Here is a 19,409-nt window from a genome sequence, read left to right on the forward strand (position 1 = left end):
TTTGATTATTGGGAGAATATGTACGTGGGTGAGTAAAAAATTATCCATATTCTGGCTGCAGAATTTATAGAAGTTTTAATATAACCAGAGTGCAGATAATTTTTGACTCACCCTTGTATGCATGTTCACGTGCATATATGTATACACACATTTGTGTGTGTGTATTAAATAATACTGTATTAATATATTATGCCTATTAGAAAAGATACACAAAAATGTAAATTTTTAGGAGTTTAAGATAAATTCAAAAAAGATGTTGATCATTAAGATGGCGTATCATATAATCACTAATACTTCAGGCACTCAAACACACAGAGTGAGGTACATAGTGAATAAAATCCATGCTTCAAATGTCTTCTTGCTAATTTTGAATTTTATGGCTGGCTTTTTATCAGCTACGGTTAGATTCATCCTTGCTCTTTCTTCATAGTGAGTTTATACCTAGAAGAGAAGAGTAGTAATAATTGTTATTCTTGTTTTCTTGTTGTTCACTCTGCTTGTATTATTAGTGTCATCTTTCAATTGGATTTTTTTGGCCCAGATTTCTTTTTTATTTTCACTTTATTATGGAGAATCTTAACAAACATAAAGAGACAGAATATGAACCCCAATATATCCATTATTCTCCTTCCTCAATTATCAAGTCATGACCCATTCACTTCCCTCTGGCCCTGTTATTTTGAAGCTAATTCCATACATTGTATTATTTCATCTGGAAATAATTTAGTGTGTATATCTAAAACATAAGGACTCTTTAAAAAAAAAAACCTAACTACAATGCCATTATCATAACCAAAAAATAATTTGAAGGAATCTTTAACTTGAAGTAATGGTGGAACCTTTTTTTTTTTTAATTTTTATTGGAGTGTAGTTGATTTACAGTGCTGTGTTAGTTTCTGCTGTACAGCAAAGTGAGTCAGTCATACATATACACATATCCACTCTTTTTTAGATTCTCTTCCCATATGGGTCATAACAGAGTATTGAGTAGAAGTTCCATGTGCTATACAGTAGGTCCTTATTAGTTACCTATTTTATACATAGTAGTGTGTATATGTCAATCCCAATGTCTCAATTTAACCCTCCTCCCTTTTCCCTCTGGTAACTGTAAGTTTGTTTTTTTACATCTGTGACTCTATTTCTGTTTGTAAATAAGTTCATTTGTACCATTTTTTTTAGATTCCACATATAAGCGATATCATATGATATTTGTCTTTCTCTGTCTTACTTCACTCAGTATGACAATCTCTAGGTCCATCCATGTTGCTGCAAATGGCATTATTTTGTTCTTTTTTAATGACTGAGTAATATTCCATTGTATATATGTACCACATCTTCTTTATCCATTCCACTGCCGATGGACATTTAGGTTGCTTCCATGTCCTGGCTATTGTAAACAGTGCTGCAATGAACATTGGGGTGCACGTATCTTTTCAAATTATGGTTTTCTCCAGATATATGCCCAGGAGAGGGATTGCTGGATCATTTGGTAGCTCTATTTATAATTGTTTTGTTTTAAAATTAACTCAGTAACTAATTGGCTGCATTGGGTCTTCATTGCTGTGCGTGGGCTTTCCCTAGTTGTGGAGAGCAGGGTCTACTCTTCATTACAGTGCACAGGCTTCTTATTGCAGTGGCTCTTGTTGTGGAGCACGAGCTCTAATCATGCGGGCTTCAGTAGTTGTGGCTCATGGGCTCAGTAGTTGTGGTGCACAGGCTTAGTTGCTCTGAGGCATGTGGGATCTTCCTGGACCAGGGCTCAAACTTGTGTCCCCTGCACTGGCAGGTGGATTCTTAATCATTGCGCCACCAGGGAGGCCCTATTTATAGCTTTTTAAGGAAACTCTATACTCTTCTCCATAATGGTTGTACCAATTTATATTCCCACTAACTGTGTAGGAAGGTTAATGGGGGAATCTTGGCAATAAAAAAAAATCAGGTCAGGAAAGAAAGGTGTTTTTAGCATAATAGAGCTGAGGTCATTATTTCACAAGGAGTAAGAAAAAAATCATATTAATCTGATGAAAATTCCTTCTTTGCATAAACTAGTTGGGAGGTGTTTCTCCACTAAACGAGATTGGTGGTCTCTGAAGAAAAACTGTTTATGGTACAGGGTAATGCTGGTCTTCAGGTACTTTAGAGAAAAATCAAACCCTGGCATTGCTGGTGGAGTGAGACTAAACTGGCATGGAGGCAACCAATTCCCTCTACACTAAAGCACCACATCCTTTCTCCACTTCAGCAGACGCCAGAGCTGATAAAAATCTCACCCTCATCCAACTGAAGTCTCACCAAGTAGAGTTTGTACATTATGGGGAGGGATGAACCAGGGACTCCATTATCCCATGGGCGGTGGTGGGGGTCACTAAGCTGGCAGGGGTTGGAGGAATGCAGGCATTTAAGGGAACCGTTAGCTTAGGAGGCAGCAATGGACACCCCTGGAAGGCCTAACCCAGGGGGCTAGAACTTTATCTCCTGTGTGGTAAAACGGAGCCAGATGCCTACTCAAAGCAAGTTCCCAGTTCCTAGCCCCAGTACTGTTTGGGGGCAGTTCCTTGAAACTTGTCAAAAACTCCGTCATTCTCTCTCAAAATACACGTTGTATTTAACGTGGAGAAGGGCGGGGGGGGGGGGGGTGTCACAATTCGGACTGGGAGGAGAGTCTGTGATCGCTCCTGCTGGGGAGACCCAGCAGGGCCGAGGGCCTGGCCAGGGAAGCTCACAGCCGTGCACGCTGCGGCTCTGCGCGGTGTGGGACACGCTGCCGCAACTCCGGTCCCACGGCCGGGACGCCGGGCTCCAGCGTCCATGAGGAACAGAGAAGTTCGGTCAAGTCTGGATTTGATGACAACCCTCACCCCCCATTTCAGGCACCAGCACACAATGGCTTTCACTTTTCCTAAGTAATAACAGGTTTCCAAAATGTTAAATGTTAACTCCTCAAAATCATCTCAGCATAAAGGACCATCCCTTGGCTTGAATATTTAGTTTTGTGAAAGAGGCACCAAATCGTTTTTATTTTCCTTTTTTTCCACAGACAACCTTGGACAGAGCTGCAGACCAGGGAGTGGAAACTGTCAAGACAACCGGGGCTCGGGTCTGGATCTCTGGTTGCCGAGGAGACCCGGGGCCACTCCGTTTGGGCCGAGGCACCTCCTCACGGGGCAGCTCCCTGTCGGCCGCTTCTCACCGAGCCAGCCGCCAGCAGCCCGCCGCGGGGCCCGCCTCCGCTCCTTCCACGCGCCGGCCTGTCCCCGCTCCTCGGAGAGGAGGGCCGGGCCTCCGCGAGGGGCCTTGCCGACTGGGGCAAACGACCCCGCACGCCCCGGGGCCGCTGCTCGGGCGACCCGGCCCGGGGCACGGGCGGCGCGGGCTGGCGCCCACGCGGCCACCACGGGGAGCCCGAGGAGAAATGCGACAAGTGGGCGGGGCCGGGCGCCAGAGGCCGACGCGCACTCTGCCTGCCCGCAGCGCTTCCGCCTTCTGTGGGCGCCTCCTGTGGGCACTGGGAAAGGGGTCCCAGTTACAGAAAGGAGAGCACGGGTCGGCCCGCCGCAGTCACGTCAGCTCCTTCCACCGCCTCCCCTCCAGACCCGCTCAGAAGCACCGGCCAGAACGTGATAGCCAACTGAGGGCAGCCGCGGATGCGCCCGCAAGTCTGCCGCAGGGCTTGTTCTCGGGGCGCACGCGCGTCCAGCACCTAAACCTATAACCCAGCCTTCAGCCCTGCTTTCCCAACTAGGGGAAAGGGGAGCCGGGAGGGAAGAACGGGAGGGGCCCTGCGCGCTGGGGCGGCCTCCCATTGGCTCCTCTCTCTCCGCCCTCGGTCCCTATTGGTCGCGGGTCGAGCGCACGGGCCGAGCACGCTGCCCCGCGCCGCGCGGCGTTGGGCCGGCGGTGGCTGCGCAGCCAATGGGAGCGGCCCGCGGGGCGGGGCTGCCGGCGCTGGGTCTTGGGGCGCGGGCGAGTTGGTAAACAGATCCGGAGCGCGTGCCGAGCGCCAGCGCTGCGGCGAGCGCGCGGAGGCTGCGCGGAGGTGACCCGGGATCCCAGCTTCCTGCAGCCCGGTAAGGCTGCCGGCCGCCGGCCGCCGTGTGCCCTGGGCGCCGCCTGCCTGCGGCCAGAGCTGGGCTCACCACCCGTTTGGGCCCTGCGTGCAGCTTCAAGTGACAGCGCGGCTTCCCCTTTGCGAGTTTCATTTGCCCCGAGCTCCGGGCCGCGGCGCGGTGGGCGCCCTGCGGCTGGCTCCTACCCCCGTGCTCACCTCAGCCCATACCTGTCTCGGGTGGGGGACGGGGGACGAGGGCCGCGTGCCGGAGCCTTGGGTCCCCGGGACGCGCCGAGCAGCCCCGCTGACCTGATGCCTTGTCTCTTGGTCGCCAGTACTGCTTTCCTGCCTCGCTTTCTCTTCACGCCTAGACCCCTCTTTGCACTGTCTCAGCGGCGCTAACTGCCTCGGGCCCCAGGTTTGTGTCAGGACTTTGCCTCCCTTGGCCCGAGCCAGCTGTTGGGTTTCCCAGGTGGGGCGTTTGGGTGAACCTGGGAAAGAGGGCGCTTCTTGGTCCTTTCCTCCGTTGGCTTTTCTTTGGCCCCTCCTACTACTTCTCCAAACGCTGGGGGTCTTGTGAATGGTTTGGGCTTAATTGCCTAAACTCGTGCTTTTTCCCCAGTCTCTGCCTCTCTGCCAAACGCAGGCCAGTTCTTCCATGTGCCTTGTGGGGTGGGGAATGCTGTGGGGGCAGGTCTGGGTGCTGGAACTATCCATTTGGATGACAGGTGCCAGTCCTCTGAAGGGTGAGAGACTTATGTGCAGCCTCTCATCCTGGGTAGGGCCTGCAGCCCATTGGAAACTTGTCCATGCTCCCTTGGGTCTTGGGTGTGCGTGACAGAAGACCACAGAGCTGGGCCTGCCAGGTCTAACTTGTTGCCAAAGGATTTGAGCACGCACGATGCCAGCCTGCCAGTTGTCATGCTGTGCCTGGGTGGGTCATGCTGGCAGGAGGGCATGTCTCCTGAGAAGAGACAAAGGGGGCTGGTGGTTCTCAGGAGCAGCATCTTTAAGACTGGTGATGGCTTTGGGCATTTTCAACTTTGCAAATAATGCAGACGTGGCAGGGCTATGATTTTGGGCCTGACCTTGGGCAACTCAAAGGAAAAGTGAACTAAGGTGGTCTGAGCACTTCCACGTGTGTCACATAAGACTGGGTTTCTCAACGTTCAGCAATATCCCTGGCCTTTATCCGTTAGATGTTAATAGTACCGCCTGCCACCACACACACACACTAATTGTGACTACCAGAAATGTCTCCAGACATTGCCAAATGTCTCCTAGAGGACAAAATCGACCTTGGTTGCGAACCACTGATGTAAAGCTGTAAAAAGAGTCTTCTCATGCTGCTAGAGGCTCCCTGGGACCTGTTCATGACTAGCGGAGAGGTAAAGGATAGCGTTGTGCCCTCTGTCCTAAACCAGTGATAGAAGCCACGTAGGCTGAGCTTTGACAGAGTCCCCCGCTCTGCACCTGGGGGAATAGGAGTGAGATAGGAGGCAGAAACCCGTGGCATTTGCTGTGCCTGCTGGGTGCATGGCAGTGACTGGCTGGGTCCAGAGTACAAAAGAAGTGGGAGACTTGTGGTTTCTGTCTTTGCAAGACTGTGGGAGATATGCATATGAAATAACAATGGAGCAGTTTTTAAATAGCGAGCAAACAGGTTTAGGCTGAGTGCTGGCAGAAAGGCCAGTTCAGTTATCCATAAGTGGCTTTTTCAAGGCGATGCTTTGCTCATCCTTGTTTATTTGCTGAGACATCTGTTATGTCCTATGATGTGGGAGGGGGCCAGCCCTGTGTCTGCAGAGTGTCTGCATGCATTTGAAACACATGTGTGGGTGTATTTACATGCACCATGTACTCCTGCAAGAGAGAGACTACCCAGGAGTGCAGAATGGACACGTACAATTTTGTACAGTTCTTTTACAGTCGATTGAAGCACCAGTGTCAGAGACAGTGAGCCATTTCTTTTTGTGCAGGGAAGACACTTTACTTCTGAGTCTAGATTTTGCCTTCTCTATGACACAGAATTTATGCCCCAGACGTCAAAGTCCCAAACTGATGGACATGCAGAAAAGTGAAGAATAGTGATTATTTTACAGGGCAAGGAAAAACATCCAAAACCCCTACCATGAATTTCTTTTTCTTGTTATTAATTGATCCGATGGGGGTGTATCAGGATTTTCCTATAACATTCCTTGGTTAGTTAGGGGGTCTTTTGGGTGCCCTTTCTTGCCTATAGAAAAGAACCTGGACAGTGAGGTCACTTCTCCTTTCTCAAAAAGAAGTTTAGAGAAGACTATTATTGGGAAGCTCCCAATTTGGCAGGATAGTTTTCCATCAAGAGCCCTGGACACTGAGTCATTATCTTTGTCAGCTGCAACAAGAGCTGTGCGCAGAATTAGACAGGACTATTTAGATAGAGAGTTGTCTAGATCTGACCGTAGCATCTGGAAATAGTTCCAGCGTTCTTGCTAAACAACAGCCAGGAACTTGGGAGAGCCAGTAGAAAGAAGAGCCTTTGGGAGAGGGGGAGTACGAGGGCCCTGGTCCTTTGGGAATTGCACCTGTGGGGGGTGGGGGTGGGGATCTGCTGACTCTGAGGCAGGGCCAGGACCCAGAGTGAGATGCATGTGGGTGGGCTTCTCCCCGCACTTTTCAAACCCAAGTAGGTATCCACTGGTCTGTCCACAAGCATGCTGTTTGTTGCAGGGTTACAGACGCCTGAGCCCTTGACCTTTTGCTTTGAGGTCAAGGGCCCACAGAATATTTAACTTTGGAAATGACCCTGAAAATCTCTTTTTATTCTTTGTACTTGGGTGTGATTTATTTGTAGCCTGTGCATGTAGGGAAGGATTCATGAGAAAGCTGAGTGTTTTTCACGCCACTTGCCATTTCAGGGTATTGTAGATTCTGTTGTGGTGAATAGTGACTGAGTTCTTGCCTGCAGAGACCTCGACTTGCTTTTAAAATCTGCCCGTTTCCATCTGGGCTGAGGGAGAGAGGCTGCATTTGGTCCAAACTTGGGAAGTCCCTGTGTGCTCCAAGGGTTGCTGCCCCTCCTCATCCTGCCCTGAAGCAAAGCCCCCTAAGGAATTGTAGGTGCATCTGGTTATTTACTCCTGGTTGAACAAATATCGATTGATTGTCTGCCGTGAGTGTGGCATTGGGACTATAAAAGTGAACAATTCCAGGGATCCCTGACCTCAGGGAATTGTAATATGGGGTGTGCAGATACCACCTAAACACTCTCAGTGTGGTTTGGACTAGGGGCTCTGGGTCAGACCACTTTTGGCTGGTGGAAATGGCGAGGCTCTTGGAGGAGAAGGCATGGTAGCTGGGACTCTGACGAGGAGCAGGATTTCAGCAGGAAGAGGCAGGAGTTTGGAGGGGGTGAGGGGCCAGTGCTTCCCAGACTCTACACTGAAGGCCAGGTTTTATTTTTTCTCAGTTTGCTGCAGACCAGTGCTTTTGCAAAACGCAGTAAAGACGTCCTGGCAGTGCTAAATTGCTGTGAAAGTTTCTGAGCGCTTACTCCTGTTATCTCATCAAGGATGACAGTATCAGTCCAGGGACCATTCTTTGAGTAGCATTGGTCCAGGCAGTGGGCTTTTTGAGCAGAGGGTTGGGGTGGGTGAGTGCCTGGTGGGGGTGAGGCAGTGTGGTTGGAGGGTAGGGAGTAGGAGGGGAGCAGTGGGGGGCTGGGGTAGGGAGCAGATTGGGGTGAGTCCCCACACTCCATTTCCTGTTGAAGCAGCCTGAGAGATCTGCCCTTAGGAGTTTAGGATAGTCTGAGCGGCTGCCACTTGTGCTTCTGTGGCATTTTATCTCAGCAGTGGGGATGGTGGGGGGCGGCCCAGGAGGGCTCAGGCCCTCCTGGTAATTTTCAGCTGACAGTTCAGTTCAGACCAGAAAGGGTCCCCTGAACGCCCACAGCTCAGCTGCAGCCCAGTGGGCCCAGACCGAGAGGGAGGCGTCTCGCTGCCCTGGCGTGTGCACACTGGGCGTGGGTACCTGTGGGTACTGGCAGACTATGTAGGACCTGCGCCGGGGTGCAGCCCTCTGCTGGGGGAGCCCAGGGGGCAGCGGTGCTGGTTCTGCTGGAAAAGGGCTGGGAAAGCAGCTTCCTGTGCTGGGGCCTGAAGCATGAGCGGGTTTTCATGGGAGAGAAAGGATCCAGAGCTGAGGTCCGAGCAGGGGCAAAGGTGGGCTCTGCTGCAAGGAGGGAGGGCACTCAGGCAGGCAGGCTGTGCAGAACGGGTCACAGTGGAGGGGTCAGGGTGCATGGGGAGGGAGCCCAGTGAGGTGGCCTGTGAGAAGTGAGGGCGGCCTGAGTCCCAGGTGGTGGATGGGGTGGGGTGGGGTGGAATAAAGGCATAGGTTCAAGCGAAGATAAACCCATGCAGGTGGACTCTCTAGACTGCTTGGCCACTGGGCTGAGATTTCTAGTGGCGGGAGGACTGTTCAGGGTGGATGGTGGTGTCAGTGCTGAAAACAGAGGGTGGGGAGGCGGAGGGGGAGCTGGACTGGAGGAAGGAAGATGGTGATGTTAGTTTCAGATGGGAAGGGGTTGAGATGCCTGCGGGGCTTTCTTCCTGTTCTTTTTTATTAAGGTTCAATTTGCATACAGTAAATTCCCACTTTCTAGTGTGCGGTTGTGCAGTCTGACAAATGCATATAGTCATGTAACCATTACTGCAGTCAAGGTCCAGACAATTCCTTTCCCCTCCCCACCCCCAGATTCCCTGGGGAACCGGATGCAGTCTTGGGGGAGCTGTCAGCTCCTGGGGAGACTGAAGCAGCCCAGGGAGGATGGGGCTGAGGACCAGGCCTGGGGATTCCTGTGCTGTGCAGTGGGTGGAGGAAGAGGAGCAGGTGAAGGAAGCTGAGACCAGGGGCCGAGAGTGAATCTCGGGAACCTAGGACAGGATTTCAGGGGAGAGTGTGGGGCCAGCGGGAAAGGCTGAGGAGGGTGGTGTTGGGGTGGCTCAGGTGGATGGAGCCACCAAGTGGCGCTTGTGTCACGAGGGAAGAGCGTGGGGTCAGGGCCAGTCAGCGTGTTCTGAGGGAGAAGGAAAGACGAGAGGTGCCTTCTGTCCTGGGAGGCATTGGCTGGCATGAGGCTGAAGGAGAAGCAGAGTCAACAGGAGGTTTTTTAATATTTGGTACATGAAAGCTGAGAGTGGGTTTGTGGACTTCAGGAGGAAAGCTTTTGTAGAAGGAGAGATTGAAGGAAAAGGAAATATAGGTCAGGGGCAAGGTCCTAGAGGAGGAGGGTGAGGGAGGAAGGGGATGCTAGTGCCGGGAGGAGGGGCCAGGGGAGGGCTGAGACCTGAACCAAGGGTTGATTGGCTCTGTTTTGGGGAAACAAGGGGTTAGCTACACAGTGAGTGAGGCCCTCTGCTTGATGTGAGAGGGGAGCTGGGCTGGGGGTGGCTGTTGAAAGGAAAGCCAGGCTCCTGCCAGCCTCTGAGGATCTGTGTGTGTGTGTGTGTGTGTGTGTGTGTGTGTAAGCAGGGCAGGGAGATATTTCCTGGTCGTCTGAGAAGAGCCCGGTCCCTTCTATGTCCCCTGCTCCTGCCCCACCCGCTGGATTTTCCCAGAGGTGTTTCCTGTGTGGTCCCCACCTCTCCACCCGTGAGAAACAGGGCTGCCTCTCCCCACTTGCTATTTTCATAGAATATCTAGAAGGGTTAGTACTCAAATTCTTTTGAATATGATTCTTTCTAGACCCTTTTAAATCCCAGTTTTCAGCACAGCCCTTCTGTGCTCAGAGGATAAACGGCTGTGTCGTAATCTCTGGGAACTGGAAATCATCTAGGTGAATCGCCTCATTTTACACATGAGGAAATGAGGAAACAGGCGTAAGGGAGAAGAGGTGTGCCCGGGGCCACACATGGCTGGTGCCCAGGGTGGGCCTGGAACACGGGCCTGGCTGGCCACCCTCCTTCGTCCGCCTCATTGCACGACCCCTGATGTCTGGGAACCAGAGGGCTTAACAGCAACGATCCTGCCATCTGCCGGGCAGGATGGGAGGTCCTGGAGTCTGTTCACACACCCAGAACTTTTACATTAAATCCAGAGCCTGGGGTCCAGCCGGTGTTTGCTTTCCGCCTGGCATGTTTCCTCTGTATGTGGCACGGGTCCCGGCTCAGGGGAGGGTGAAGGTGAGAAGAGGCTGCCCTGTGACCCGCAGGTGGTTACGGTCTGACAAGTGCTGGAGCAAACATCTCCCGTCTGTCTGAGATCGAAAAAGCAGTTTGTGGCTCTTGCTCCCTGACGTGTTTACAGCCGGCATTTGGTAAAGCCAAGGGCTGGGCACCACGTATGGGCCAGGCCTGCTGTCTTTTTTCCCCTCTTCCCTCTCACCCTTCTTATAAGCAAGGAGTGGGGCTGAGCGGAGGAAGCAGTAGAGGTGCCGCGTCCCGGGTGGGCCGCCACCCCTCCCTCCCAGCAGCAGGCTCCTGACCATACCCTCATGGACATCGAGCTCTTCCTCTCGTCTCCCTCTTCTGCCCTCACCGCTTTAAAGCACAGGGCTGCTGCCGCCGCCGTGTCCGTGGTGGGGGGTTCATGGTGTCGTGGATGGGAGGAGCATTTCCCAGATGCTTAGTATCCCTGGTGTCTCTTGAGTTCTGGGTTCTAAAAGAGGGAGCTTGAGGAGCACCCTCTTCCTCCTGGGTGCCCGTGGGTGTTAAGCTCCTGGTGCGGACATGGTGCAGCCTCAGCCCTCAAGGGAGTATAGTTCTGGGTAAGCGGTCCCCTCTCCAGGGTGCACCGTGCAGCCTGGGAGACGGCACAGGTACACAAAGAGTCATACAGGGCACGGCGAGGGGACCTTAGGCCATTAGGATGAGGGACTTTAGAGGAAAAGAGGTGGTTTTAGCATGGGGGGGGGAGGGCGGCCACTATGGAGTGTCTAACATTCCATCAGGATGGGTAGGATTTGGGCAAAGGAGAAGGTGTTCCGGGCGAGGAGGAGGGAGCAGCATGTGGAAGTAGGAAAACCTCTGTGTGTGTGTGTGTGTGTGTGTGTGTGTGTGTGTGTGTGTGCGTGCGCGGGCGTGTGTGTGTTGGGGGGTGAGCCAGTCTGGCCGAAGCACTGGTCTGGGGGGAGATAGTGGGAAATAGTTGGAATGATGTCTGGGGGTGCACAGTGAAGGCTGGGCCTGGGCCGGTGGCCTTAGTTCTGCTGGCAGAGGCGAGGGGAGGTCAGCAAGGAGGCAGCGACCTCTTCCTCTGTCCATCCTCTTCTCATTTCTCTTCCCGAGTATAGTTGGCTGTCTGGAGTTGTCCCTCATAGGGTTAACTCACTGGTTTTAAAAACTGTTGGGGTTTGGTGTACACTTACAGTGCCAAAGGGTTGCAAGGGACCTCAGTGGCAGGACCCGTTAATTTAACCTCTACACCAGTGACGTGCACAGGTGTCCATGCCTGGCCTGTGTGTGGTGTTTGGAGGTGCTGCTGATGACGGTTGGTTCTGGGAGTCAGTGTGTCAGGACGGGGGGCCACGTACCCAGCGGCTCCTTCCAGCACGTGCACACCCAGAGTGGACTTAGTGTGGGGCTTCTGCCTCTTTCTCCCACTTAAGTCTGAGACAGAACCTGGGGTGGGATCACTGGTGCTGAAAAGCATGACACTCTCAGTCGGATAGCTGAGGACTCAGCTTTCCAGAAAGGGAGTTTGGCCAGGTGGCCTTTGAGAGCCAAGCCAGCTCCCGGATGTTTATGACTCATAATTTTCTGCAATCAGGTAGACACACTTTTCAGGGCACAAACCTTGCAGTGTTTCCAAGAGAGTGACTATTGACCTGAAAACATGTTACTGACCTGGGGGCAGGTTTCTTATCTGCTGTCTCTCGCTTCCTAGGCGGCAAGAGGAAAGGCCTGGAGTCAGGCAGGCGTGGATAGCCAGCACCTGACAGTGTTGGGACTTAGAGCAGATTTCTTTACCTTGTGGAGCTTTGTCTCATCAGCAAATGGGGACAGTTATACCTCACAGGGTTGTTGTAGGATTAGGAGTAATAAAAAGTGACACATACAGAAGGGGAATAATAACTGGTAGCTGTTCTTGTTATTAATACTATTTCATTGAAATATTTAATCTGAAGTGAAATGTGTTTTGAAAGATTAAGCATGTGAGAACTGATGCGTGTTTTTAGGGTGGGGGCTCCTACGTGGACATTGCAGTACCCCCTGCTGTGCATAGTACCTGGCATGTAATATAAGTGCTTAGTAATGGTTTCAGTGTTGAACGGAGCCTGGGAAAGAGGTTGGTAGACGCATGGGGCATGTTTATACTGAAAGTAGGCAGGACTCTGTCATCAGGAACAAGAACGTGCCTTGAGCTGCCTGTGGGATATGCCAGCACCTAGCACAGCGCCTGGCACTTAGCTGGCACTGAGTACCGCCTGTGGAGTGGCCAGACTAAGTTATTTTAGAGGAATGATCTGGAAATTACTCTAGAATACAGCCCTTCTTCCCAACCCAACGATTTACCTTTTAAAGAATAGCCACTGCATTAGTTTCCTATTGCTGCTGTAACAAATTACCACAAATTCAGTGACTTAAAACACCACAAATTTATTATTTTATAGTTGTGGAGGTCAGAAGTCTGAAATGGGTCTCACCCGGCTAAAATCAAGGAGTCGGCAGGGCAGATTCTCTCTGGAGGCTCAAGGGCAGAGCCCCTTCCTTGCCTTTTCCAGCCTCTTGGGGCTCCTTGGCCATGGCTCCTTCCTCACAACTGCATCACTCCAACCTCTGCCTCTCTCACATCTCCTTCTTCTGACTTGGCGGAACTCCTGCCTCTGTCTCTCATAAGGACCCTTGATTACATTGGGCCCAGGTGGATAATCCCCATCTCAAGATCTTTAACTTAATCACACTTGTGAAGTCTCTTTTGCCACATAACACAGTCACAGCTTCTGGGGATTAGGGTGTCAACATCTCTGGGTGGCCATCATTCAGCCTACCACAGCCACCCACAGTATATTGGCCACATTTAAACACAACCCCTTACATATCTGATTTTAGTTTAAGAGAAGCTCCTCAACTACAGCTCCAGGGTTCCCCACTAGTGTCCATATTGACCTTCCTGTGTGACAGTGCAGATGACACGTGTTTGTGTGGTCAGGGTCCGTCTGTGTGTGGAGGTGGGTGGGGAAAGAGGCAGAGGTGTGTGAGATGTGAGCCTCCCCACAAGGAGCTTGCTACTGAAAAGACTTCTATGTGCCAAAGATAACTTACAAAATGGAGCAGACTCTGACCAGCGCTGGAAAATTTACATCAGCTCACTTAAATTCGTAAGAGCCGAGAGTAAATTAGGATCTGATCAGAAATATATCCTTGAATATATATGACATGTTCATACATTTCAAGGTACTTCCGCCTCTCTTATTTAGATTGGACGTAGTAAGAACTTATGCCGTCGTAACATCCAGGTGGGGAAACAGGTTATAGGAAACAGGTTCAGGGACAGGCGTGGAGCGGCCTGGCTGATCAGAGCAGAGCTGGTGCCCAAGACCAGAGGCTGGCCTGATGCAGACAGCGCCGTCCTGTCTGCGTGGCTGATGGATGGGTGGGTTTTAGAAGTGCAAGGGGGGTAGGGGGGTGGGGGCGGGAATTAGAGCAGCGCTTACATGGCTCTGGTTTAAGTGGAGGTTGGATGGGAGGCCTGGGTCCTGACTTTGGCCTTCAACCTCAGGCTCAGGAGTTAGGGTCTTATTCTGTAGAAAACTAGGAGCCATTTGAGCCCGGGGTTAACATGATGAACATGGATTTGGAGAAGATTAATCTGGTGGCAGATGGGCTGTAATTTGGAACCAGGGAACTTGTGGGGGTCGGAGGGGTTCCCCCTACTGTCTCTCCCTGAAAATACCTGGCGAAAGCCTCGCGTGCTGTTATCTCCTCTGAGAGTGGCATTGACAGTGGTGAGGATTACCAGCAGTATTTATGTCCTGCTTGTCCTGGGCACTCCAGGCAGGCCGCCAGCACGCCAGACTGCCTCTCCTCAGTGATGCCTTATACCCCAGTGACTAAGCCACACTGGCCCCCGGGAGAGGGCGAGTCTGCCCTCCCTGAGTCAGAGCTGGTACTGTGCCCGGCCCGAGTGCTGGGGGTATAAATCAGTAAGAGGGTTGCCCACACTGGTCTCATTCATGCTCCCTCTGGTCTCACCAAGTCTGAACCTCATTCCAGAGGATCTCTGTGGTCTTAATAATAACCATGTCAGCTGATGGTTTTGAGCACCTACTGTGTGCCAGGCACGTGGGGCTGAGTGCTGTTATATGGCTTATTTAACCCATGCCTCTTGAGAACAGAAGCAGGAAACGGAGGGGCAAAGGTGAGCCTAAGTGACTACTTAGGTTAGCAGCAGAGTCAGGATTTGAACCTGGGGCGCCCAACCCCAGAGCATCTTGACTGCTTCATCAGTGTCACTTCCTGAACCGAATCTTTTGTAATGTTTCAAGCAGAAAACTTTGGTGGGTTTCTAGTCAGAAAATGAAATTGCCCTCAGGACCCCATGCTGGGCAGGTTGGTGTTTGTCCCCCAGTGGAAGGAAAGGCTACTTGGGACCCTCTGTGTTACCCAGCTGTGCTTTGGAGCCCTGGGCCCCTGCAGGTTCATACATGGCGCGGGGTTTCTCTCTGGATGTCATTCGAGGCTGGAACTTCTCCATCTGCTGCTTTTTTATCTCACCACTCCCTGCTCCCAGCCCAGTGCCTGCCTTAGGGGAACACACCAGGGAACCTAAGAATGCCTTCATCTCCCAGTGCTTGGAGAATGAAGGCTTGCAGTCTAGGACGTCAAAACGCACTCTTATTTTCTCCTTTTATCTGTTAAATGGTTGCCTGGCTCCTGAGCCATGATAGATTCAAGCTTGAGCTCTACTTGTTATTCGTTGTGTGACTTTGGGCAAGTTACTTAACCTCTCTGTGCTGTAGTTCCTTCATCTGTAAAATGGGCATAATAATAATACTTACCTTTTAAAAATGAATGAGGTAACATAGAACACTTAGCACACAACCTGGCTTATAATAAACTCTCAGTAAGTAATAGCAGCTATAGTTATCACATTGTGCTGGTCTTCTGCTTCGCAGAGTAAAGATGTTTGGGGAACTGGTGAAATTCATTGGAGGAGAATGTCAGAGTGCCTGCTGTTCAACAAGCTCTTGAGTTTGTTAGCGTAAGAGTGTATACCTTTTAAATGGTTCCAAGACAAATCCCAATAGTTCGGGAATGGCTTTTGGAGAACCATGAAGTCCTTAGCCTAGGAGACAACTTGAGGCCCAGAAACAAATTCCTTTCCTTACAGGGCCCAATCCCACTGTGCCACCCAAGGGCGGCGGCTTCTGACAGGGTCTGTGGTGAGCAGCCTGGACCAGGGCAGGAGGCCACCCCGTCCCGCAGTGGGGGGCTCCGTGGGGGGCAGTAGTGGACATCCTGCCTCCCTGGGTCTGCCTTCCAACCAGCCCCGTACCTCCCACGCACACAGCGGTGCTTGCCTGGCAGGAGGGCTCTTGTTAGGACATGGTGGACGTGCAGGAATGAAGGACTGGTCAGATGGTGATGGATTTATAGCTGCTCGGGCAGTGGACGGACAGCACACTTGTCAGTTTAGGGTGAGGCGAGGGAATGCAGGAGGCAGTGGTGTGGCTGTGAGCCTTGCGGGGGAAAAAAGATGTAGAGGAAGTTGGCATCTGGGACCGCCCCCGCCCCTCCCCGGCCTGACCCCTTCGTGAGCAGCACTCCGGCTGCCCTGATCCAGTAAAAGGTGGTCCCCACAGAGCCCCTCCCTTTGTCTGGCTCCAGCCTGGGGCCTCTGGGTGGTGGGCAGCTCTGTGCCTGGTGAGGTGCCCATCTCTTGGGGTCAGGAGTAGAGCTGTAATGGCGGGGGGTCCTCACCCCAACACCAGGCTTGTTGCTCTGATATAACTCTAGTGACCTTTCCAGATTTCCTGGGACGGTTGAGATTACATTTTACTCTGTTGCTCTAGAATAGGGGTCAACAAACTTTCCTTAAAGAGCCAGATAGGGGAAAAAAAAAAAGAGCCAGATAGAAATATGTTAGGCTTTGTGGGCCATAGTTCTCACTGGCAACTGCTCAGCTGTGCTGTTATAGCTTAAAACCAAATCAAACCAAACCAAAAAACCCCAAACGGCCATAGATAATACATACGTAAATGAATGAGCTGTTGCCAGTACCTAAATGAGTGAGCAAGGCTGTGTTCCAGTAAAGCTTATTTACAAAAACAGGCAGCAGGGCTGCATTTGGTCCCATGGTTTGCTGACCTCTGATCTGAAAAGGTACCAGTCAGGTTACAGAAAAACCCGAATGAACTTTTTGGCCAGCCCAAACACGTCTTAAGGTTTGCTTCAGAAAAATGTGATCACCGCACTTACTACGTTATTCTAAACTAGAATCCTGTTTTTGGAAAGTACCCATTAATTATTTCTATCTTTTAACACAGGGGCCAGCGTTAGACCTGCATATGCCAAGTGATTTTCTCACCACTTTCTGAGAAGGGCAGTTGAGCCTCTTTCCCAAAAGTGGGATGGCCATGTTCCATCTTCCTGGTGGCCTGTTAGGGGCAGTTGTCTTCTGATGAAGGACACTGGCTAAACAAGGGTGTGGAGAGGCATTATTTATAGCATTCTGATTTGCCGTCTAACCCTCTGTCCATCCTGCCGAGGACGAACACTTCAGGGACTTGGGATAGTTTCTTTGAATCATACCTTTGTGTGCTTGCTTTTATTCTTTAACAACAGATATTTAAGATTATTTTTATGTAACTTATTTTCTACTTTAAAAGCAGTACAGGTTCTTTGTAGGAAATTTTAGGAAATAAAGTAAAAAGAGTCTATCACCCCACCACCTAGAGAACACCGCTCTTCCTGTATTGCATGCTCTGTCATCCTTTGTTCCTTCCTCCCTTCCTTGCCCCCCCTTCCTCCCTCCCAAATAAAGGATAATACTGTTTCATAACCTACTTTTTTCCAACATGGGAATATACAGTAAACTTTCTAATTTGTCGGTAAATACCTTTCACAGTGTCATTTTAAATGGCTGCATAGCTATCCATCTTATGGGTGAATCACTACTTATGTAGCTAGTCTTAGTGTTGTGATTTACATTCTTGTGGCTGAATTATCACACATCCACTGTTAAGGAATCTGGCAGGATGCTTGGATACCTGTCAGGCAGAATGGCCTGGGAAGGAGACAGGGAGAGGGGACTTAGCGGTAGACGTGCAGGTTTGAGGCATTCCAGAGGTGACGCAGCTGTGGGGAATGAATGACCCTGGTGACCTGTCTCCCATTGTAGAAGGTTGACTCACCAGGCCTGGCTGGGGCTGACTGACGGGGGAGAGGGGGCAGGTGGGAGGTGGGGTTTGAGGGGGGATGGAGGCTGTTTTTCTCTATTTCTTCCCCTGGGTTCTTCTTCATGTTTTCAGTTGCCTTTGAAAATTGATATGTATTAGGATATTTCTGAACCTACTGACAGACCCCGAGGCCGGACCTCACTGTGTAGAAGCCAGGAGTGCCTGAGATAGTTGAGTGATGGCCCCTGGGGTGTGATTTTAAAGGCCGAGGTGAAGGGCACATCTACAGAAATTCATGGATTTTTAGTTCAGAAGTTTAAGTCTTTTTCCTTGCACATACACTCTTCTGAGTCCTTGGAGGAAACAGTTAACTGGTATTTCCTTTTTCTAAGAGGAAAATAAAAAAATTTCAAGCATGTAAAGGAGCTTTACAGTGCCCACACAGGCTAGAAATTAGGACTGTACATGTCCAAAGTAAAAAGATTGTCTGGGGGCTGGGAGGGGCCCGAGGGCCACCGTGAGCCCCTGCCCTCGCCTCCCGGAGATCATTAAACAATCCTTTCCCGGGAGTACTACAGTGACAGTCTTGAGATTCCTTTGGTGGCTGGTTCTGTGGGTCATTGTCTTTAAGCTCATTCACTTCTGATGTCCTTTTTCAGTTTCTTGAGGGAAATAATGGGAAAGGAAGGGGCAGGTGGAAGGTTTCCACTTAAGGACCAAGCCAGACTTTTGGGGAGGGAGTAGCAGGGAGAAACTTTAGGAAAGGATCTCTGTTTAGACTTCCTGCCTGGCCTTGGGCGTGGGCCACCTCTGTTCCCTTCCCCCCCCCTTCCTCCAGAACAGGGTTCTTAAGGTAAGTTTCCAGGACCAGCAGCCGCAGCAGGTGGGAATTTGTTAGAAATATAGGTTCCCAGGCCCCATCTTAGACCTAGAGAATCAGAAAGCCAGAGGGGAAGGGGGGAGGGGCGGGCCGCAGTCTGTGTTTTAGCAAGTCTCCCTGGTGATTCTGATGCCCACTGAAGCGTGAGAACCCTGCCTCAAACCAGGCTGCTAAGAGATCTTTGATTCCATATGCAAGCAGGTGTGAGGCAGTTCCAGAAATGGCAGGCTTTCTTAAACCTTGAGGGGACCAGCCGAGTTCATTTCTGTCTGCTGTGTGTCAAGCTCAGTGCTTGTTGTTGGAGATACAGAGAGGGGACGACAGATGTGGTCTGTGCCCTCCTCTGGCTGTCAGCCCAGTGTGGGGGGAAGACAGGTACACAGGCAGATCTAGAGCATGGTCACTGCTACTTTGGGGGAGGAACAGGGAGTCATGGGGGGACATGGATGGGCTTTCGGGATGGGACATGTTGGGGAGGGTATCCCAGAAGAGGTGCTTTTTGAGCTGAGATCTGGTGAGGAGGAAAGATGTGCATTCTTGTGCAAGGCTGGGGGCAGAGAGGCCAGTTTAGGGGCCGCTGTGGTTGCCCAGCCAGGAGCCCCCGGAGGACTAGGGGAGGTGGGGAGCATTGGAGAGAAGTGGGAGGTGGTCACATTCCTCAGGACAGGGAGCCTGGGGTGGGTGGGGTAAGGCGGGGGTGAGGTCAGTTCTGGGCATGCTGAGCTTGATGCCTGTGGGCCACTGGGTGATGTGTATGCAGCCGCAGTGGGTCGAAGCCTGCTCAGGAGAAAGCTTTTTTAGGGAGCTTCACACACACTCCCCAAGACAAAGGGCTTGCTGTGCCGCTTGCTTTTGGGTCCTTACACCAGTCATCCCATGGCTTCCAGGGCAGCTCAGGTTGGGAAGAGACCAGATGAGGGTGTGCTGGCTTTTAGAGATATAGACACCATGGCTCTGCTTGGTTGGGAGCTGGTCTGCTTTGTCACACTTTATATTTACGAAGGGGATTGAACACTGGCTTAGTAAATTCATGCACTGTCCCTGGCTTATTGTCACCTCATGAGAAGAGACCAGTGACAGATGGTGAGTTCTGGCTGTGAAGGGGGGACTTGGGGATGCATATGGCAACCCTCTCCCCAAATAAAATTCCCATGTGT

At 51.3% G+C, this 19,409-nt stretch overlaps 1 protein-coding gene across 2 annotated transcripts in view; it reads left to right on the top strand.

The window, feature by feature from the left end:
• Nucleotides 1-3,953: 3,953 nt before the first annotated feature.
• The window catches only part of COQ8A (coenzyme Q8A), a 44,214-nt gene continuing 28,758 nt past the window's right edge, over nucleotides 3,954-19,409 (top strand). Inside the window, exon 1 of one of the 2 annotated variants that reach the window (XM_057727830.1) lies at nucleotides 3,954-4,067. The gene's annotated coding sequence lies outside the window, so the exon portion shown is untranslated. The remainder of the gene's footprint in view (nucleotides 4,068-19,409) is intronic. The other variant, XM_057727831.1, reaches the window with a different exon arrangement.

Source organism: Hippopotamus amphibius, chromosome 3 (assembly GCF_030028045.1).
Source record: "Hippopotamus amphibius kiboko isolate mHipAmp2 chromosome 3, mHipAmp2.hap2, whole genome shotgun sequence".
Classification (NCBI taxonomy): domain Eukaryota; kingdom Metazoa; phylum Chordata; class Mammalia; order Artiodactyla; family Hippopotamidae; genus Hippopotamus; species Hippopotamus amphibius.